Source organism: Tiliqua scincoides, chromosome 5 (assembly GCF_035046505.1).
Source record: "Tiliqua scincoides isolate rTilSci1 chromosome 5, rTilSci1.hap2, whole genome shotgun sequence".
Classification (NCBI taxonomy): Eukaryota; Metazoa; Chordata; class Lepidosauria; order Squamata; family Scincidae; genus Tiliqua; species Tiliqua scincoides.
In genome coordinates, this window is record NC_089825.1 from 6,113,237 (window position 1) to 6,134,716 (window position 21,480).

At 46.1% G+C, this 21,480-nt stretch overlaps 1 long non-coding RNA gene across 1 annotated transcript; it reads left to right on the forward strand.

The window, feature by feature from the left end:
• The first annotated feature begins 6,086 nt into the window (after positions 1–6,086).
• Positions 6,087–18,098, forward strand: LOC136651852 (uncharacterized). The gene is made up of 3 exons (XR_010794547.1): positions 6,087–6,221; positions 7,175–7,243; positions 17,848–18,098. It is a non-coding gene; the product is annotated as an uncharacterized lncRNA (long non-coding RNA).
• Positions 18,099–21,480: the final 3,382 nt, after the last annotated feature.

Genomic DNA, 21,480 nt, shown 5'->3' on the forward strand with positions numbered 1-21,480 from the left:
GGGACTCAGCATACTCAGGGAGGAAGCAAAGAGTTGGGAGGGGGACCTCATCCCTGGACTCCAATGTCAAAGTCATGGGCTGGGGTTGCCCAACTGCCTGTCCAGATAGTAAAATGTTTTTGGGTGTGTTTAGAGTTCCAGTCGTTCTAGCAGCAGTGCACCCAGACCCATGGTGGGACTGAACATGCTATGAAACACTGAAAACAAGAGCTGGTCCAAATGAATCACTCTGAAGTCCATTAACTTCAATGAAAGAGTGAGCTGTGCACATGAATAGCATTGAAAAGTACTGAGCTTTGTCTGGCATGTCCCCGACGTTTTGTCAGGGAAACTGTTTTGGTCATCTTTCTGTTTCCAAGGTCTGTTCCTGAAGCCAGTGCGGGATGGCAGGTTGCAGAGGAAACAGGCAGGAGTGAGTCACCAGCAAGGAGTACTGGTGTGGCTGGAAAGGGTTCTGGCGGCAATCCTAGGTGGGAGAAGAACAGGGGTGTTGCACCAGGGTACCCCTCTGTGGAATGCAAGCTGGTATGCGTTTGTATCCTGAAAACCCAGAGAGCACTCCTGGATTCCTGCCCAACTGCAGAAAACTCAGTGAGGGCAGAAGGAGGGATTAGCTTGCCTGACCCACGCTCTTCAAATCACCATGCACAGGCGAAGGGCGCCCTCTGCCTTCTGGAGATAGTAGGCTGGCATCTTAACTTTTGATGTCCTCAATAATAAAATGGCAAAGCATAAATTCTCCATCCAATCATTCATAATATAATTCCTACGCACCAACTCAGCTGAACTAATGTATATCTAATGTCAAATGAAGTTCTCTCTCTCGCTGAAGCTGTTAACTCCAGGCTTCCTCCCCAAGATTCCAACAAATACATCAAGTAAAATACTAAGCATTCAGGCAGCATTTAATGCCTGAGTGAGTTCTTCAATGTTAGAGCAGTGGTGTAGCTAGAGGGGATGCAAAGCACTAAGTTTTGCAGGGAGCCTCACTGCGCCGTGCAAGCGGCCCCTTCTCTTCCCCTTCAGAGCCATTCTGGGCCACTAGAGCAAAATGGAATGGCTCCAAAGGGGAGGGGGAGGGGCTGCTTGCACACTGCGGTGAGGCTCCCTGCAAAACTTAGTGCTTTGCACTCCCTCTAGCTATTCTCCTGGGTTAGAAAATAGGGGATGGTTCTAATAACAGCTATTAGCCATAAGAGCTAAATCAACCTTATTTTCATGGACAGGACATCTCTGAATACTAGATTGTGGAAGGGCTCTTGCTTTTTAGTCCTACATATAGGTATCTCAGAACATATTTTTTATAATAGTATGCCAACAATGTGCTTTAAGAACATAAGAACAGCCCCACAGGATCAGGCCATAGGCCCATCTAGTCCAGCTTCCTGTATCTCACAGCGGCCCACCAAATGCCCCAGGGAGCACACCAGATAACAAGAGACCTCATCCTGGTTTACAAACTTTACAAACTACAAGAGGGCTAGTCCATGCCCCAAGGAGCTTACAATCTATAATTCAACATGGACTAGACAACAGAGGAAAATGAGGGAGATGGAAGGATGGATAAACAGGAGGACAACATGCATTTATTTGAGCTGCCTGCACTTAGGATAAAGGGCTTGTGCCCAAGGCCTCATGGGAAAGGTGGGTTTTGAGAAAAGATTTTAAGGAAGTCAGATAAGTGGTGTGATCTAGCTGTTCTGGGAAGCAGTTTCAGGCATAATAATTATTATTATTGGCCTTAAGTATTGACCCAGCAAGGCTCCCTTTAGGTTCATTATAGCCTTGCATTTTTTGGTTTGTAAAGACTGGAAAAACTACCTAAAGTTGACCAGTCCCCTGCCAGAAGATAGGATTATTCACACCTGCTACTCCTCCAGGGACTGGTCTGCACAGTTCAGTCCTCAGTGTGGCACATCCCATCAGAAAAGCCCGTGTCAGCTGTTGCTGTCCAATCACCAGAGCGGGTAAGCTGATGGGAGAGGCGGGAGGTGGGTGGCAGGAGGATGGAAAGGAGGTCGAGAGGGGGCAAAATGGGTACTGGAAGGCAGGGAGGGGAGGAGGAGTGAGTCTAGGAAGGGGGCGGGATCGGCGGGATGCATGCTGCTATCCTAGCCCCCTTCCTGGGCCTGATTCTGCAGCACAGGACAATGTGGACTTATGACAGCTATTTAGCTGTTGTAGGTCTGAGTTGACCCACCCATGCCACAGAGGCTTACCTCTGGCTAAGGGAACAATTGTTCTGTTACCTAGAGGAGACTTCCTGGACAGCTCCCACCATAGAATGTAGCAGCCACCATTTTGGCACTGCTGTATCCATGGATGATGGGAGGATAGGACTCGGTCATCAACGCATTATTGATCTGTCAAAGTTTGTGCTTCTTATCGATAAAATTTTCACACCCTGGTCTTTGGACTAGCCACAAACTACTCAAGTAACCAGAAGGTGTGATGCTTATTAGGAGGGATACGAAACTCTCTACTCTTGTAGTTCAGGCTTGAGGAATAGCATAAACAATCAATTTATATCAAGCACTCAAGAGAAAAAGGTTGTACTAAACAACCCATTTAGATTTAAGGGGGAAAAAACGTACTTGTCACATAGAACAAGAATCATACCAGAGCTCGTACATAGGTAATTTGAAGGAGTTTAGCTCCAAGGATCTTAGTTGCACAGTCCAAGGAGCATTGATAATGCATTTCGAAGGGAACACAGTTAAATCTCATTGCAGATTGTACCATAGAGGTTGATGCTTCCTCTGCCTGGAGGGACTGAGGTGTTCTTCTCAGGTTCCCCTTGGAGCCAGGTGAAGAAGAGTGTGAGATCTAATTTTGACCTCTCCACTAAGGACTCACAGTCAACATTTATAGCACTCTTTCCTCAGAGTGTGCAAAATTAAAACGTTCCTCACCAACATTCCAAAATTCCTTCTTGACTTTCCAAAGCAAAAGATGATCTTTTCGTTCTTTCTTTTGACATACAATCAGATTTGTTATTGAACCTCAAATATTCCAAACACTGTCTTCAAGCAAGGCAATTCTTTTCCAGGATAATCCTCTTGGGTTTTACTATCCACAGATTGGTGGAAATGTTGCAACACCCCCTCCCCCTGCACCAGAGCATGTATGGTGGATTTTGTTAGAACAGTGCTTCCCAAACTTTTTAACACCGGAAACAACAATCTATTATGACCCACTACACAAAAAAGGAGATCTAGAAATAAATAATATCTTATTTATTATTATTGATTAATAATTAGAATCCTATGCTCCTGAGGCTGCTAGAGACAGTGTGTGTGTGTGTGTGTGTGTGTGTGTGTGTGTTGTAGACATTTGCTACACTCTCCCTCGAAATGGTTTTCAAGGAATGTTCCCCCAAACCTTTACAGTCATCCCAGGGTTCCTAGAAAGCTGAACCAGACAGCAAGATGTGGAGTTAGGGACTTCCAGGCCAGACAACTGGGTTCACATATGATCTTTTGCATGCCAGTTACTAGACTGGTTGGCAACCTTCAGTCTCGAAAGACTATGGTATAAGCCTACAGCACCTGGTATTCCCAGGAGGTCTCCCATCCAACCAGGCCTGACCCTGCTTAGCTTCCGAGATCAGACAAGATCGGGCATCTGCAGGGTAACAGTTGCTGACAATTACTAGAGAAAATTGGAAAATGTGACATTTTAATTTGGGAGAATGAAGATTACCTTATACCACAGGTTAGCATTTCAGCTAACAATTTTCTTTTGCAAATCGGGCAAAGGTACTTGCAAATTTTTTTTTAATATTTCAAAAACCCACTCAAAATCATCTTGTGACCCACCAAAATCAGCTTGTGGCCCACTGGGGGGGTCCTGACCCACAGATGGGGAAACACTGTGTTACAGCAAAACTCCCAAAGAAGTAACCTAAGAGATAAATATATCTTATTTGAGCTTGAGAAGACATGTTTTCATAATGCTGTAATAAAATAACATCTGAGTTTAGCAGCTTCTTCAGATATGAAGAAATGTGCTTCGGGGGGGGGGGTGAATGGTGGCTGGTACATTGCAGGTGAAAATATGGACATGTGATGCTTGTAACATACTTGTGAGCACAGATCACCTTGTGAGCCTCGTACCTTGTGAGCACAGATCACTGTGCCAAGTCTCTGTGTACATGATCACTAAATGCTGTACACTCTCTCTCTCACTCTCTCTCTCTCTCTCTCTCTCTCTCTCTCTCTCTCTCTCTCTCTCTCTAATTTGTTATAGTAATTAACATCCTAACCTTGCGATACACCAGTGTATGTCCACGCACCCTGATGCAAGGATGGTTTCACCACCAGCACATGCAGCACGGGTGCTGGGCTGACGTAGCTCAGAAGCTGGTACAACTCTGCTGGTGGAGAGGAAGCAGAGAGGAGTTTGGGGCATATCATGGGAGGGACTAGGAGTTGATCTAAGTCCTAACTCCCCTTAAGATAATGGACGTGTCCCTGATGCCAGAAAAACACGATGCCAATGAAAGAGCTGGCCTAGGAAGCAGTAAGCTCATAGGGAACAATAGGAAAGGGGGGAAAACAGAAAAGAACATGTCATGTCACCCCCATTCCACCCATTTTCTTATGATGGCGCATAGGATACAGTCTACATGACACAGCCAAATCATACCAACCCCAGTATATAAGCTCCTGCCAGGGAGTCAGTCCAATCCTAACTAACTCTGTGCAATGGTGCTAATGTATCCTGCAGGGTAATTTTGACCTTTGGGGGCCTCCTCAGTGTAAGGGAGCATTTGTCCCCTTGCCCCGTGGTTAGCTGTGCCACGCCGCTGGGTCTACTCAGAACTGCACCAACTCTATAGCTGGGGTAAGTCCATGTTGACCCAGGTTGGGGGGATTGAGGCTGGGAAGAGAGTTTGGATTTGGCAGGTGCTGCTACCACTGAACCCATCCCTTTGCTGGCCCTGATCCACCCTCTTCCCCGCACCTTGCTGCTGCTCCGTTCTGCCAGTGCTTCCGTTGCCACCAGTTGGCCTGAGGGTTGGCCTGAGTACTGAATACTGGCCTGACCACATGGGCCACATTGGCCAGTAACCTGCCCAATTGAGCCCAACATCACGTCTGCTCCTTTCTGTCAGTCAGAACAGAGACTGCAGGAGGAGACAACCCCTGAAGAACAAGAACTTTAGCAACCCACATTAACAAAGACTTAGGGTGCAATCCTAACCAATTTTCCAGCACTGAGGTAAGGGTACTGCAGCTCCAAGTTAAGGGAACACTCCCTTACCTTGAGGATGCCTCCATGACTGCCACCCAACTGCAGGATGCAGCACATGCCAGCTAAGTCAGTGCTGGAAAGTTGGTCAGGATTTGGGCCTTATCATATATAGACAAAATTAGGGATTGTCCCTGATCAATAGAGACTTTTGGTGTGCTTGTTTGGCTCTCCAGTATAAGAGCTGCAACCCTTATGGCTTTCCTGTGAAAGAAGCAATGTGCAGCAAGACCTTCTCCTAGGCACCATGGCAGGAAGGAGGGAGTGGGATGAACTTCCTGGCTTTTTCAGAATTCCTGAGGCCCAGCTTGACTCCTCCACTGCATCAGGAGCTCCTCAGAAAGACAAGGGGCCAGTTTGGGCAATATAACACTCAACTAACCCCACATGGTGAAAGATGGGCATACTCACAGAACATGTGCCTCCTGGCCCTTGCCTCCTGTCCTATCTGTGGGAATTGGGGGCATTTTCCTTAAATCACAGGGGGGGGGAACTATACGCATGTTGATAATCCTTCTTTTAAGGGACTTTTTGTGCCCCCTGGTGGGAACTATTCATTGTGACCAAAAAAAAGAGCCGTGTTCAACAAGGACAGGCTGTGGCCATCTTATGTGGGTTCCTTGACGGCCATTTCACCAGGCAGCTGTGGTGTCAACTTTTCCATTCTCACAACAGGCAATAAAGAACGGCTATCGCACTTCAGGAAGAGGCTGTTAAAGTAGCATTACAACAGCTACCAAACAGGCCACTAAGCCTTATCTTTTCAGATAAGATAAAACATCAAAGTGATTGATTCCTAGCTTCATATGTCATAGCTAAACATCACCAGTCAGCAGCAGCATATGAAAACTCAGCCCTTGTCTGGGTGAGACTGAGGGCGGGGAACAGATTGTCAAATTCTCGATGTCCTTTTTTGGTCAACTTTATGTCCGCGCTGTTCACATCCATTCCTATGAAGAACTGGTGAGGTAAGTCGTTTGCTTTCCGTGTTTTGAATATGATTTTGCATGTAAGCTATAGTCACAGAGACGCCTGCGTTGGCTCGGTCATGTTGTGAGAATGGATGATGCCTGGATCCCAAAGGATCTCCTCTATGGAGAACTCATGCAAGGAAAGCGCCCTACAGGTAGACCACAGCTGCGATACAAGGACATCTGCAAGAGGGATCTGAAGGCCTTAGGGATGGACCTCAACAAGTGGGAAACCGTGGCCTCTGAGCGGCCCACGTGGAGGCAGGCTGTGCAGCATGGCCTTTCCCAGTTTGAACAGACACTTGGCCAACAGTCTGAGGCTAAGAGGCAAAGAAGGAAGGCCCATAGCCAGGGAGACAGACCAGGGACAGTCTGCACTTGCTCCCGTTGTGGAAGGGATTGTCACTCCCGAATCGGCCTTTTCAGCCAAACTAGACGCTGTTCCAGAACCACCATTTCCCAGTATAGTCAAAGAAACATATATAACAAATCTACAGAGGGACCTCATCTAGTGACACAGTCCTAGAACTACCAACATGTGGACTGTGGTAACAGCAAAAGGGCTGCTGCATGGTTACTTTAGAACAACCATTTGTAAACTCAGGTACATTCACCTAATAGTCCACTAGTTTTTCTGGTTTCCATCAGGGAAGTGGTCAGAGGAAGTGTCCCCAGAAGACACAAGGACAAAAATTCCTAACTTATTCACTTAGTAGTAGTAGCGGTTGTTGCTGCTGCTGTTATTATCTGGCTAACAAACACCAACCTATGCATGTGAACAAGGACATCCGTGCTCGTTGGAGAACTGCAGTGCCTTGTGATGTGGTCCCAAGCCACTGGCTCCAAGACAGGTGTGGACCTGCACGTGGTATATTCATCTAGAAGTGAAGGGGATTATTAGCATTATTTGAACTAGTCCCATCTTGAACTGTGCGTCTTCTGTTTTTCAGAGGTGAAACTTTCCTACAAATAGAGGAAGTCCCAACTTCACACATGGCTTGTTTTCCAGAAGTTTGCTTGTAAGTGGGTTGTTTGGAACTTGGTGTGCCCTTTCAAGGTTAAAAATATTGTTAGGTTCCCAGGCTAGCCCACAGAAGTCCATTTAACCATCCTCTTTTCCTCCTTCCCCTGGTCCTTCCCACCACCTCTTTCCTCTTCTCTTCCTCCCTTTTCTCTTTCCCCTTCTCTGTCTCTACCTTTCTCTATCATTTGCCTCTGTCTCTCTCCACCTTGCCCTTGCACTCCACTCCCTGGTCAGATCAGGTCTGCAGCTCTCCTAGAGCTGTGACATTATCACATGTGTATCGCACACAATTATCACACATTTCTGCAGCTTTCCAATGCACATGTGCATCCTTGTTCATATGTGTGGGTTAATGTTTATATGCCATTTAACAGAGATCGCCAAACTTTTTGGCACAAGGGCTGCATTGTGTATCTGACATGGTGTCAAGGACCGAAAAATAAATAAATATGGAGAACTGATTACTGAATATAGTAAGCGGGTGGGGTTGGAAGGAAGAGGGGAGCAGAGGGCAAAATTGATTTGCACAGGAAGGGGAGGAATGAATTGTGAAAAAGCATCAAGCAACCTGCAATGCAGTTCACAAGCTTTTTTGGTCTCAGTTTCTGCTCCATTTTAAGTTCAACAAACTTTAATTTATAATTATGTTCCAGGTCTCCCAGCATCAGTATGAACCTCATTCAGTCAATAGAGGTGCTGAATGGAATGGAATAATTTCTTTCCATTAGATTGCATTACATTCAGCACGTGTAGTGGCTGAATGAGGAATATACTCGGAAGTGCATCTTTTGAGTTATTGTTAGCCCTTAGAGGCTGGGGAAACTTGGGGGCCAGATGAAATCCTTCCGAGGGCTGAATCTGACCCCTGAGCTGGGGTTTGGGGACCCCTGCCATATAATAATAATGATTTTATTTGCCCCAGTACAGAACACAGTAACCTTAGCTCAGTCCACACAATTTGACTTGTTCAGGATGAAGAAGCCACCGATTGAAATACTGCTGTTAAAATGGCCACAGGTTGCCATTAAAATGCCTGAGGCAAACAGGTCTCAAGAAGTATCTTCTGACAGTGGAAAGTCTCTTTCAAGGCCTTCTTTCTCCTCCATTGCTTCCTTGACTGGGTTATACTCCAGTGGTAACTCTAGCTTATGCTACAAATTTATGTCGGTTTTGTACTAGTTTTATCAGCCATGGCTTCCCACAAAGAATCCTGGAAACCATAATTTAGTGAGGATGCTGAAAATTACGTTTTAGCTTTCCCTAACCTTCCCCACCAAGAGTTACAGGAGTATCTTGGGGAATAGGAAATGACTATTAAGCAAGTTTAAATCTTCATCAAACTGAGGTGAACCTGATATTTTCTTGTATGAAAAATGATGGCTGCCGTCTTCACTCTGGGCATTTGCTAGTTGGGGAAAAGGTTCTCCTTCATCCAAAAATCTAGTTTTTTCACTGCTGGAGGTAGCGGACTAGCACCAAATGTCTACTTAGAAGTTGCTTCCCAGCAACTCAAGTCCCTTCTCAGTGTCCTCTTGCCTGACACCCAATATGCGCAGTCCTATCAGTCCCTTCAATGGGACTGTGAGGAACGGTATGTCACCATGCAAATGAACCTTCAGGAAATAAAAACATCACTTATCTGAGCCTGGAATGGTGTGGAGAAGGTGCTGGCTGATGGGAGATAGGAGGAGGCTTGTCTGAAAGATCCTTGACTCGCAAGCGCGCGATAGGTGTTGTGGCAGCAGCTTGTGCCTTTCCAGTAAGTTGTTTTGAGATTTAGCTTGATACCTCTCCAACAAGTGTGGTGATTTCAGATATCCAAAATAGAAACCCATATAATGTGTCTGAATGTGTTTTCTACCAATTCTAAAAAGCTCATGATACCTAACACTATAGTTTCAGTACACAGGTGTTCCTTTCAAGAGGCTTTGATCCAAAAATGATAATCCACAAGATTGTTGTGTTTTTCCAAAGCAGAGAGAAAGCTTATAAACTTGGGAGCTTATCAGGTGTTCCTCAATGAGAAGTTCAGCCATGGCCGATAAGATTAGCTGAAAGACAGCTTGCCTATCACTGACGAACTTCACTGCAATGTGTAGTTACAAGTTGTGGATAGCTGAGTGTTTGCTAATGTCAGTCTCCATTCATCTGGAGTGTTTCTGAAGCTCATATATTCTTCATGCCCTGCATGGTCAGAGTATGTTGCATACTCTGCTTTTCTCAAAAAGGGATATGGTTGGAACACCAACCACAGTTTCTCAAAAAGTACCCCTTATCATTGTTGCCACCAGCTTCTCCAAGACCCTTCCTAGGTGGCAATTTTGCTATCTCAGTGGGAGGAATATCCCATCAGAAGATCCTTCTGTTTAAACAAGCCTTCTGAGTTCTCAGCCTTTTTAACATCTTTTCAACATCTTTTAATATTTTTTACAGGCCTGATGATTTGCTGCTCTATGCTCTTTTTACCTGACTACTTTTTATCTGACTGCTGTTTTTATGATATTTGTTAATATGTTTTTTATTTGTTTTAAATTATGTTTTTAATCTGTTTTAACCTGTTGTAAGCCGCCTTGAGTCCCTTTGGGGAGAAAGGCGGGGTAAAAATAAAGTTGTTGTTGTTATCATCATCATCATCAACATCATCATCAAGAACAGGCTGAACACCCAAGTCAAGTTTCCTGTTGACCAGCAATACTTCTGTCTAGTCTAAATTCAGTCTTTTGATAATTAAATAAGGAACCTCAGACTACCAGAGCTGGAAAAAAATGTTCAGACCTCAACCTAAGTCCAGTTGGTTAAGGCAGTTGACATTCCTTTAATGGCCTACAAACCTCACAAAAGAATTGTGTGTACAAAATTGAATGCCTGGACAACAAGTCATCATTGTGTGCATGTCCTAAAATGGCAAATAGCCAGTTAATAATCCTGCTTGCTTTCTTAATGCGGACCCAAACTTTTTCTCCTTAAGCTCACATCTGTCTTCCAACACAACCAATTGTTGTACATTTGTTGGACATGGGCAGCCCAATCCTGAGCTGCCGCCGGATCCAGAGCCTCCCGCGCTACTGCGGGAGGCTCCTTGGGAGAAGGGGACGTTCGTCCCCTTCCCCCAAGTAAGGGAAGCCGTCCTGCCATGGGACTACTCACTTTAGCAGCGACTGTTTAGTCGCCGCTAAAGTGAAGGCGCTTGTGTAGGGCGAGCAGCCCTGCCCGAGCACCCTGTAGAGCTCGGCTCCACGGACCCGCCTCTCCCCCACCCTTAGGAACGCCCCCTCACGCCCCTGACCATGCCTCCCCCCTCCCTGGAACGCCTCCCCCACACCCCCGACCATGCTCCCATTTCCCATTCCGCAGCCTGGCGGTCACCTAGACCGCCAAGCTGCAGAATGCGGGCATCCGCCATGCGCTGGCTCAGTACCGGCCGGAGCTGAGGCGGCTCCGGCGGGAGCCCGGGCGGAAAGCCCCGCAAACATGCCTTATGCCACGTTTGCGACTGTGGTCTGCACTGCACCTCCATGGCACGGACCATAGGATTGGGCTCTCAGGCTGCAATCCTGGCCACACTTTTCTGAGAGTAAGCCCCATTGAATAAAATAGGACTTACTTCTGAGTAGACCTGGTTAGGATTGTGCCCCTAGTTTTGCACTAGTGGCCCAGAATGGCTCTGAAGGGGAGAGGGAAAGGGCCATTTGCATGTTGCAGTGAAGTTCTGTGCAACACTTAGTGCTTGGCACTCCCTCTAGCTATATTACTGCCTTAGATAATCTCCTGCGTTGATGGTTTTGATGCATGGTGACATACAACCATCTTTTAAAAATACAGGTACAGGCAATGTGAACCACACAAATGCACCTCCATATGTGCATCGTATGGAGAACGTTTTGAAATGATTGAAATGGTCTGTGTGATGCATGCACTCAAGGCTGAGGCATCTGGATGCTGGAGCACATAGAGGATGCAACAGTACCCAAAGGCATGTGCAAAGTTCCAGCACTGTGCAAGGGATCTTCCAGGGCCAGGTGGACCATGGTGATGTTCTGGGGTGTGGAGTTCCCCTCCTCCCAAATCTACAGCTGGTTCTACTTTGTGTCTGGCTTGATATTAAGTAACCTTGAACCAAAAACCTAAGCTCAGTTCTTACTGTGCAATCCTGATTCACTGTCCAGCATACATGTCCCATTTATGTCCTCACAAGAAGCCCATACAAGCATTTAATGCTTAGTCCTTTGGCAAAAACCCTCTGGGAGAGTGCAGCAACAATTAAAACTGAATGCTTGGTGGCTTTCATCATGCTTTCATTTTTCCGGAGAGCATTAAAATATGTCAGTGATAATTGTAACAAGACTTTTACTAAGCATTAAGGAAAGCATTTTTTTTTTTAAGCAAATCATATTTTTCTTATGGAACAAGCTTTTTTTTTTTTTTTTTTTTTTTGGCTTTCCTTTGAATGAAGCGGCTCTACATTTCCTTGTGATATACTTGCTTAATTTGCTGCACACAATAACCACTCCAGACTCCCAATTTCCTTTAAAGAGTTTATTCGCTGTGGTCATCCACACACTCAGCAGCCCTGCACAGTAAAGTTTCTATTAGAAAAGGGTACAGCTACCTTTTAACCTTAACGAAACTCTCTAATTACTGGAAAGCTTCCACTCACAAACCATTTTCTTCACTGAAGGTTTATCTCCTTTTTAGCCTGAAATAAACAGTCAGTGGCAGACCTCGAATGACTATAGCAGGGGTGTCAAACTTGATTCATGCAGGGGGCTGAAGTTAGCATTCACTGCTGATAGCTGGAAGTGACATCATTAAACAGGTAGTGATATAATTAAGCAGATGATAGCTCAAGATAAGCACTTTGTTCTCACATAGAAACTCATTAGCTACAAATGATAGATGAGAAAATGTGCAAAACTTGTTCATATTTTCAAGATATGAGAGAGCCCAATTATCAGGCTGAGAGAGCCCAATTATAATGGGGGCTGGATAAATTGCTTGGGGGGGCACATTCGGCCCATGGGCCTTATGTTTGACCTCCATGGACCACAGCCTCACTCCCCTTCTGCTACTGGATGCTAGATGCTATACATGTCACACTCCAGGCTAAGGTGATTTGTTGAGCTGAGCTGTCTGTGATGGAACAGGATAGTGATCTTGGGGTGGTGGTGGACAGCTCAATGAAAGTGTCAACCCAATGTGCAGCGGCGGTGAAGAAGGCCAATTCTATGCTTGGGATCATTAGAAAAGGTATTGAGAATAAAACGGCTAATATTATAATGCCATTATATACAAATAGATGGTAAGGCCACACCTGGAGTATTGCGTTAAGTTCTGGTCGCCAGATCTCAAAAAGGACATAGTGGAAATGAAAAAGGTGCAAAAGAGAGCGACTACAACAATTAATGAGTTGGGGCACCTCCCTTACGAAGAAAGGCTACAGTATTTGTAGCTCTTCAGTCTAGAAAAAAGGTTCCTGAGGGGGGACATGTTTGAGACGCACAAAAATATGCCGGGGATGGATAGAGTAGATAGAGAGATGCTGTTTTCCCTCTCACACAATACCAGGGACATCCGCTAAAATTGAGTATTGGGAGAGTTAGGACAAAAGAAAATATTTCTTTACCCAGCATGTAATTAGTCTGCTGAACTCCTTGTCACAGGATGTGGTGATGGCAGCTGGACTGGATTAAAAGGGAATTGGACAAATTTCTGGAGGAAAAGTCCATCACGGGTTATAAGCCATGATGCGTAATGTGCAACCTCCTAATTTTAGAAGTGAGCTACATCAGAATGCCAGATGTAAGGGAGGGCACCAGGATGCAGGTCTCTTTTTGTCTTGTGTGCTCCCTGAGGCATTTGGTGGGCCACTGTGAGATGCAGGAAGCTGGACTATTGGGCCTATGGCCTGATCCAGCGGGGCTGTTCCTATGTTGAAGGATAGCATTCATTTATCTTGAACAATGGCATAGGTTTTTGGAAAATGGAATGACAGAAGTCACATGTAGAGAAAATGTTAAACCATGGGTTAGCATGATGCAGCATTCATGAGCAGGACCAAGAGAAATACCTTAAGCTCACACATTTCCCTGAAGCAAAACGATGTGAAGAGGTAATTTACTTTCCTACATCCCTGGATAGGCATTCCTGGACCCCTCCCTCTGCAGATACTGAAAATTGTGGATACTCAAATCCATGATTTTCTTCCCATCCAGTGCCCTTCTGGGCCTCAGAGAGTCACCATGCCAACCCGCGCAGCCTCGGAGAAGCTCAGTAAGGCACCGGAGTCTTTAGAATGCAATTTCCGGCTTTTGCCGAAAACCAGAAGTGGCATTCTAAAGCCCCCAGGTGGCATTCTGGGCCTTGGAGAGGCCATGTGCAGTGGCGTGCAGCTTCTACGAGATTCAGAAAATCTCCCAGATGTGGTTCCAGCCGCATCTGGGAGATCTGCAGGGGAGCAATCGGGGGCCCAGCATCCACAGTAAGGGAAATTGCAATTGCTGAATCCACAGATAGAGGCCCCACCTGTTTGTTTACTCAGAAGTAAGTTCCACTATGTTGGGGGTCCCCCTTTCCCCGGGGATCCCAACTTACCAGGGCAGGAGTCCCATAAGGCAGAGACCAGCAGCCAGGGCCCCATACTGGCTCAGTGGACCCAGGGGTGGGGTCAAGGATGCCTAAGGGCAGGCACCTGCCGGCAGCTGCGAGCAGGTGCCCTTTTTCAACCCCTCAGGCAGGAAGGGGAAAGGTAAGAGGAAGCAGGAAGCCCCGTAAGATGCGGGTGGCCCGTGATGACAGGCAGAGCAGAAAGAGAGGCAAGGCTCTGCAGTCAACAGCTCCTTCCCAAGACCCAGGGCAAACCAACCAAACCAGGGAGGAGGACCAGGGTGCATTAACCCCTTCCCCCTGAGCAAGCCTGATGCTCTTGCTGGGGCACGCCCGTCTCAAGCCCCTACACACTATTCTCAATGGGCCTTATTCCCTGTTAAGTGTGTATAGAATTGCCACCTGAAACAAATGACAGTATGAGCAGCTTCGTATAGGTGAAATAAATTTGCAAAATGTATCATTAATAATAATAATAATAATAATAAACTTTATTTATACCCCTCCCTTCTCCCTAAAGGGACCCAGGGCAGCTTACAGCATGTTAAAAACAAATTAGAAACATCATTTAACAACAGATAAAAACATATTAAAAACACATTTTAAAAACACTTTTTTTTTTAATGTGCCACAGGATGTGGTGACGGCATCTGGCCTGGATGCCTTTAAAAGGGGATTGGACAAGTTTCTAGAGGAAAAATCCATTTCGGGGTACAAGCCATGAGGTGTATGCGCAACCTCCTGATTTTAGAAATGGGCTATGTCAGAAGGTCAGATGCAAGGGAGGGCACCAGGATGAGATCTCTGGTTATCTGGTGTGCTCCCTGAGGCATTTGGTGGACCGCTGTGAGATACAGGAAGCTGGACTAGATGGGCCTATGGCCTGATCCAGTGGGGCTGTTCTTATGTTCTTATGTTCTTACATTAACAGATACCATAAAAACAGTAGTCAGATGAAAAGTCAGGTAAAAGGAGCATAAAGCAGCAGATCAGGCCTGTAAAAAATACTAAAAGATGTAGAAAAGATGTTAAAAAGGCCATGAACTCAGAAGGCTTGTTTAAACAGAAGGGTCTTCAGGCCTCGCCAAAAAGTATCAAGAGAGGGAGCCATTCTCAAGTCAAGGGGAAGGGAGTTCCATAATGTTGGTGCCACTACTTTGATAGTGAAAGTAGTTGGTGAAAGGTACAAACCTTTCAAATGGGAGTAATCATATTTCTGCAAATAGAGCTCACAAGGGGTCAGAAGTTTTGTGGCACTGCTTCAGAAATGATTTCAAAAATACGCACAGTGTACGAAGCAGCCCATAATTTCCCAAAGGCGCAAATAACTCGTTCCGCGGAGATCATTTCTAGAAAGGGGATTCAGTATTTGTTGAGAGGCTCCACATTTGGGAAAAGGAAATCTTCCTGATTCAGCTCTTAATTTGTAACCTGAAAAGAAAAGACATTTTAAATGTCACTTGGGCTGATTTGCTTGACAGGCTTGTTTGGTTAAGGATTCTGACTTCCCTTATATCTCTTTAGGTTTTACACAGAACTCAGCATTCTTTGGGTCCACCCGAATAAATACATCAGACCTTGAGTTGATTTTGCACAGTGATGTTTGCCTGGCTGTGCAGTGTTTTTGGAACAGCCAGAAGAAGAAAAATGATGAGTTGTGCGTTACGTAACCCCACCCTTCTGGCCAGTTCTGACATTCAATAGCCCCCTCCCCTACACATGTGCTCACATTTCAGGAGCACATGGGGCCACCTCAGAGCTTACATCCTGACTCACATGGAAGCTTTTTTTTCTCAAAAAAAAAGTGAAAAAAAATTATTCCTTTAAGGACAATACGGCTTCCCAGAGTTCAACTGGAATGCAAGCAATCAAACATCAAAATCCTGTATCGCAGTGTTCTTCAACCTTGGGGTTGGGAAACCAATTGCGGGGAAGGGGAGGGCTTATGGGGTCGTGGCAACTTACAGGAATGAAAAAGTTTGAAGACCACTGGACTAGAGCACCACTCGGTAAAGGGGGAGGCATCTGGTGTACACCTTCAGGTACCAGGAGATGGTGTCCCAGTCCTGCTCAGATCCTTAGGAATGGGGCTAAAATAGCTTTCACTAGTGCCAGGCTTCATGGTAACTTTTTTGAATATTTTGTTAGTGAACAGTGCTGGGAAGGCATTAAGGGGGAATGGGATGGGTGGCGACATGGGTGTGGGTGGGAGAATAGAGTCCCAGGAGGGGGGTTGGGTCAACAGTGGTCTCATTATTTATTTATTGGGATCATGGCACGAAAAAGGTTGAAGACCACTGTTATATCAGAACTGAGACCATGCATTTTTTTTTGTCTGGAGGATATTCACACCTTCCTCTCCAGCACTAAATCCTACATCTTCCCCCTTCCAAAGAAGTGGCAGTAGAGAGATATGGAGCCAGTGGGTGGAAAAAGAAGCATCCTGACCTTGACATCAGTTCTGCTTTTTTTTACAGCAGGCTAGACCTCCCTACACCCAGCCACTGCAGCAAGGCAAGCACTGCTGTTTGTGGAAATGGAGAATCAGTTCAAGGATTAGAAAGTGAATCAGAAGTGATGTGTGCAGCCTGCCCTGTGCCTTTCGACGTGTTCGCTATGACACCCAAAGTGATATGAATCTCATTCACCATGAGCTCTATGAACTCCACTATCTCTGGCTTCCTTTTCATCAGTAATGGGGAAGAGGGAAGGGGATATTAATACTGGTCTACTGTACAGAATTTTTGCAGGGATTAGTGATCTCATGTGTGAGAAACGCTTTGAGCATTTACAAAAAATGCTGTATAGACACCAAGGCTGCAGTCCTTTGCACCCTTTCCTGAGAGCGAGCCAAGGAATTTAAGAGTAATGTATGCTTCTGAGTATAAATGCCTAGAATTGTGCTGTATGTGTCATTCATAGGATCTTGATAGAGGCAAATCTGCTGAGGCGTTAATGTGATGGGTTGCCCACTGTAATATGTGCCACAGGAAACAGAAGACTGGCATACTTAGAAGGAGCAGAACGAATAAATAATTACCCTCCCCCATGGGCACTTGGAATTGTTGTGAGCTAACATTTGCCAAAAATGTAGGTATCATCCACAGCTCAGTGCAAGAGAGGCTTCATTTCCTTTGGTTTGGACCAGTTGAGGGAGGGAGCATGACTTGTTCATGGAGCACATTCAGGCATTCAAAGCACTTCAGGTAATTGCATTGTCATCATGTTGTCGCACCAGGCAAGACATGTTGGCAACCTTCAGTCTCGAAAGACTCTGGTATCGTGCTCTGAAAGGTGGTTCTGGAACTGTGTCTAGTGTGGCTGAAAAGGCCAATTTGGGAGTGACTATCCCTTCCACACTGGGAGCAAGTGCAGTCTGTCCCTGGTCTGTCTCCCTGGCTATGGGCCTTCCTTCTTTGCCTCTTTGCCTCAGACTGTTGGCCAAGTGTCTCTTCAAACTGGGAAAGGCCATGCTGCACAGCCTGCCTCCAAGCGGGCCGCTCAGAGGCCAGGGTTTCCCACTTGTTGAGGTCCACTCCTAAGGCCTTCAGATCCCTCTTGCAGATGTCCTTATATTGCAAGGCAAGAAAGACAGGCAAGAAAGACAGGGCAAAAAGGGTTTAAAATAAGTAGATGAACATTGACCCTGCAAGGTCAGACAATATTCTCTCCCCCTATTGCAGATGCAGGTGGTTGAAGGTTGCAGGTTGAAGGGGCTTGCCCAGTATGGTCACTTAGCAAGCTTGTGACACAGGCAAGATTCACCCAAGGAATTCCTGATTCAAAGCTCCATCCTTTTGCCACCACACGAAACCAGCTAAACACACACGCCCCCCTCTCACCCACCCAACCAGCGTTTGATCTGGCTGAAACTGTCTCTCTATTTTCAGGTTGTCAAATTAACATTTGCATCAAGTTAATTTTCACATGAGTCACTGCTAAATGATTCAGTCTCTGTTTGAACAGCCTAGAAATGGAACTGACCTTTCATTTCAGCTGCCGGCACAGGTAGAGATTTCAAAAGCAAGAGGAGAGCCCGGGATCAAACCGCTTAAGTTGCCAGCTTGGAGAACGGTTGGTGCGCCTTTGAGGGCTGGCAATTCGATTTCTACCTGTACAACAAAATTCCTAAACATTTTAGAAAACAAACGGCAACGACACCAAACTTTTCCGAGTGGTGAAGACCAGAAGTGATTGTGAGGAGCTCCAGAAGGATCTCTCCAGACTGGCAGAATGGGCAGCAAAATGGCAGATGCGCTTCAATGTCAGTAAGTGTAAAGTCATGCACATTGGGGCAAAAAATCAAAACTTTAGATATAGGCTGATGGGTTCTGAGCTGTCTGTGACAGATCAGGAGAAAGATCTTGGGGTGGTGGTGGACAGGTCGATGAAAGTGTCGACCCAATGTGCGGCGGCAGTGAAGAAGGCCAATTCTATGCTTGGGATCATTAGGAAGGGTATTGAGAACAAAACGGCTAGTATTATAATGCCGATGTACAAATCGATGGTAAGGCCACACCTGGAGTATTGTGTCCAGTTCTGGTCGCCGCATCTCAAAAAAGACATAGTGGAAATGGAAAAGGTGCAAAAGAGAGCGACTAAGTTGATTACGGGGCTGGGGCACCTTCCTTATGAGGAAAGGCTACGGCGTTTGGGCCTCTTCAGCCTAGAAAAGAGACGCCTGAGGGGGGACATGATTGAGACATACAAAATTATGCAGGGAATGGACAGAGTGGCTAGGGAGATGCTCTTTACACTCTCACATAATACCAGAACCAGGGGACATCCACTAAAATTGAGTGTTGGGCAGGTTAGGACATACAAAAGAAAATATTTCTTTACTCAGCGTGTGGTCGGTCTGTGGAACTCCTTGCCACAGGATGTGGTGATGGCGTCTAGCCTAGACGCCTTTAAAAGGGGATTGGATGAGTTTCTGGAGGAAAAATCCATTATGGGGTACAAGCCATGATGTGTATGCGCAACCTCCTGATTTTAGAAATGGGTTATGTCAGAATGCCAGATGCAAGGGAGGGCACCAGGATGAGGTCTCTTGTTATCTGGTGTGTTCCCTGGGGCATTTGGTGGGCCGCTGTGAGATACAGGAAGCTGGACTAGATGGGCCTATGGCCTGATCCAGTGGGGCTGTTCTTATGTTCTTATGGCGAGCCGTAAAAATGCATTGCATGTATGTGCCTTGGGAAAGCTCCAATCCCAAACAATACAACAAAATACATGAGACATTGTGTGTGTGTGTGTGTGTGTGTGTGTGTGTGTGTGTAATCTGATCAGAAATTATCATTTGAACACCTATTTATTTTTTTCTTTTTGAAAAGCATAATGATATGGGATTGGCAAGTTTTCTGAAATTCTTAGGCCCACGTGAGCCAAGCAACTGCCTGTGACCCCACGAGAGTCTGTGTGCTTGTGTTGCTGGGTATTTTAGATCTTCTTAAAATACTGGAGGAAACACATGTGGTTATTCTTTGCTTGCATATGCCATGAATGAACACCAAGGCTGGCTGGCTGGCTGATGAGGCAAGCTGAGCTGTTTGCATTGAGTGGCAGATTAGTGAGGGGGCAAAGCCTGCCCGTGCATTAGCACAGCTTGAACTCACTGTGCTCAGCTCCAGCTGGGCTGGCAAGATAAGGAAACTTCCTGGCCCTCACTGCAGCCAGTGCCTCCTTGTGAGCTCTGCGCAAACTCTGAAACCAACACATTGGCAGTGTGGGGGGAAGAGCAGCTGCCTGCTACTCGGGGAACTATGCTGTGGGGCCTCACCAGCAACATTCCTGCTCTTCTTCCCATGACAGACTGCAGGTGGCAATTGAAGCCCCAGCCTAAATGAGCAGCCTCCACATCTCCTGTTTGTGAGTCTCACTGAATCTTAAAGCAAGCAGATGGACAGGCAGAAATATTGTCCCTGGTGTCGCCTGGGGGGGGGGCACAGTAAGTATAGCAGTCTGTTGCAGCCACTGCCCCAAATGGCTCCAACGCTGAGGGGGAGTGGCCACTTACATGGGAACTACCACAGACATCCCCTCTGCCTATGCTTCTGCTCTCTCTCTTCTCCCCTCCTACCTCTCTTCTCTGTTCCCTTTCTTCTCCCCCACTCATATCTCCAATACTCTCCATCTTCTCCTCCCCCACCTCCAGCATTGTCCTCTATCTCCATTCTCCCCGTAACTTGCTCCAGCACTGCCCATTTCTCCCCCCCCCCATTTACTCTTCCCTAAATATCAGTTTTGCTTTTTCTTTCCCTGATCTCTGCATTGGATGGACCTGTGTGTTGCAAGTTTTGACTGGAGCCTAGCCGGACAGCACAAGCTGCTGCTCGTGTGTAAGTCTCATGAAATTCAGCAGGACTTACTCCCAGATAAATGTGCATAGGGTTGCAGTCTGAGCAAACTCACAGGCTTTCTATTTTCAGAATGGTCAGGAGAAGGACTTAATCATTTCTGGCTTCTTTCCTTTATTTAAGCCAGGGGGTGTCATCTTGTCTCACAGATGACAAGCTGCACCTGCTGAAATTCCCTTCTCTACACAATTGTTAAAGGTCCAGGAGCCCTAACGTTGAAAGGTTGGCCACCCCACCCAAGCAACCCTTTTTGTGTATTAACACCATCCCATGCCATGCTGGGTAGTTCAAGGCTACTGGGTAAAGTATTACTTTATAATTTACAAACTGCAGACTGTTGGGGTCCCTATAACAGGCTCTCCCCACTGCCTTTGCTAACCATCTGCTTGATGAAGAGTTCTGTAGTACTCAAACAGCTGCTCGTTGATACTTGGTTACTTTTAGTTTGTTCTAAATAAAGTATCCTCTTCCTCTGAATTGTGGGTATTTCTTCTCGTGGACCAACACAGCCCTCTACTATTTTTATTTGTTTCTGTATGGGGGGAGGGGGGGTGCCATCTCATCCTTTGCTACAGGCAGTGGAATGTCCTGGACGTACTCTGATGGATACAGATTTCTAGACACATGTTGCCTTGCGTCACAAAGGTAAATTGTGCATGATGACCATGTATCAGAACCATGGAACAGTCTGCAAATGAAATAAAATCAAGGTACTGTATTTGGAGTAAATGGATACATTCCCTGATGCAGGTCTTGGGCAAGTGGAGAAAAGTGGTTTGGTGGAAGGACAGCAGTTGGCAGGTGAAGCTGGCCATCTTTTGTTCCCTACAAATGTTCTTGTCCTCACAGAGAATCCCTTGAATCATCAGGAATCCTGTGTTCCTGCTGAGTGAGTCATTCCTCTCTGAATTCAGGAGGATTTTGCTACCAAAACATTTTACTGTCAATATGAAAGGGACAGCAAAATGTTGAGCAGTTCCCAGACCTCTTCCCTTCATGACCCACTTTGTCATCCACCCCATGACCAGGAAGCTGTAAAGCACGAACCCAGCCAGCGACCCGCATTAACAGGCCAAATTGTACTGCACTGCATCACACCTGACAATGCCTTGTGGGCAGCTTCCACGAGGCATTCTGAGGCATGATGTAATAGTGCAATGCATCCAATTATGCTGGTCTTGCGCCGGCACAATCTAAAAGTTGCTTCCTGACACAGTTGGCCTGTGACCCACTGAAAATCAGGTTGTGACACACCAGAGGATCACGAACCACT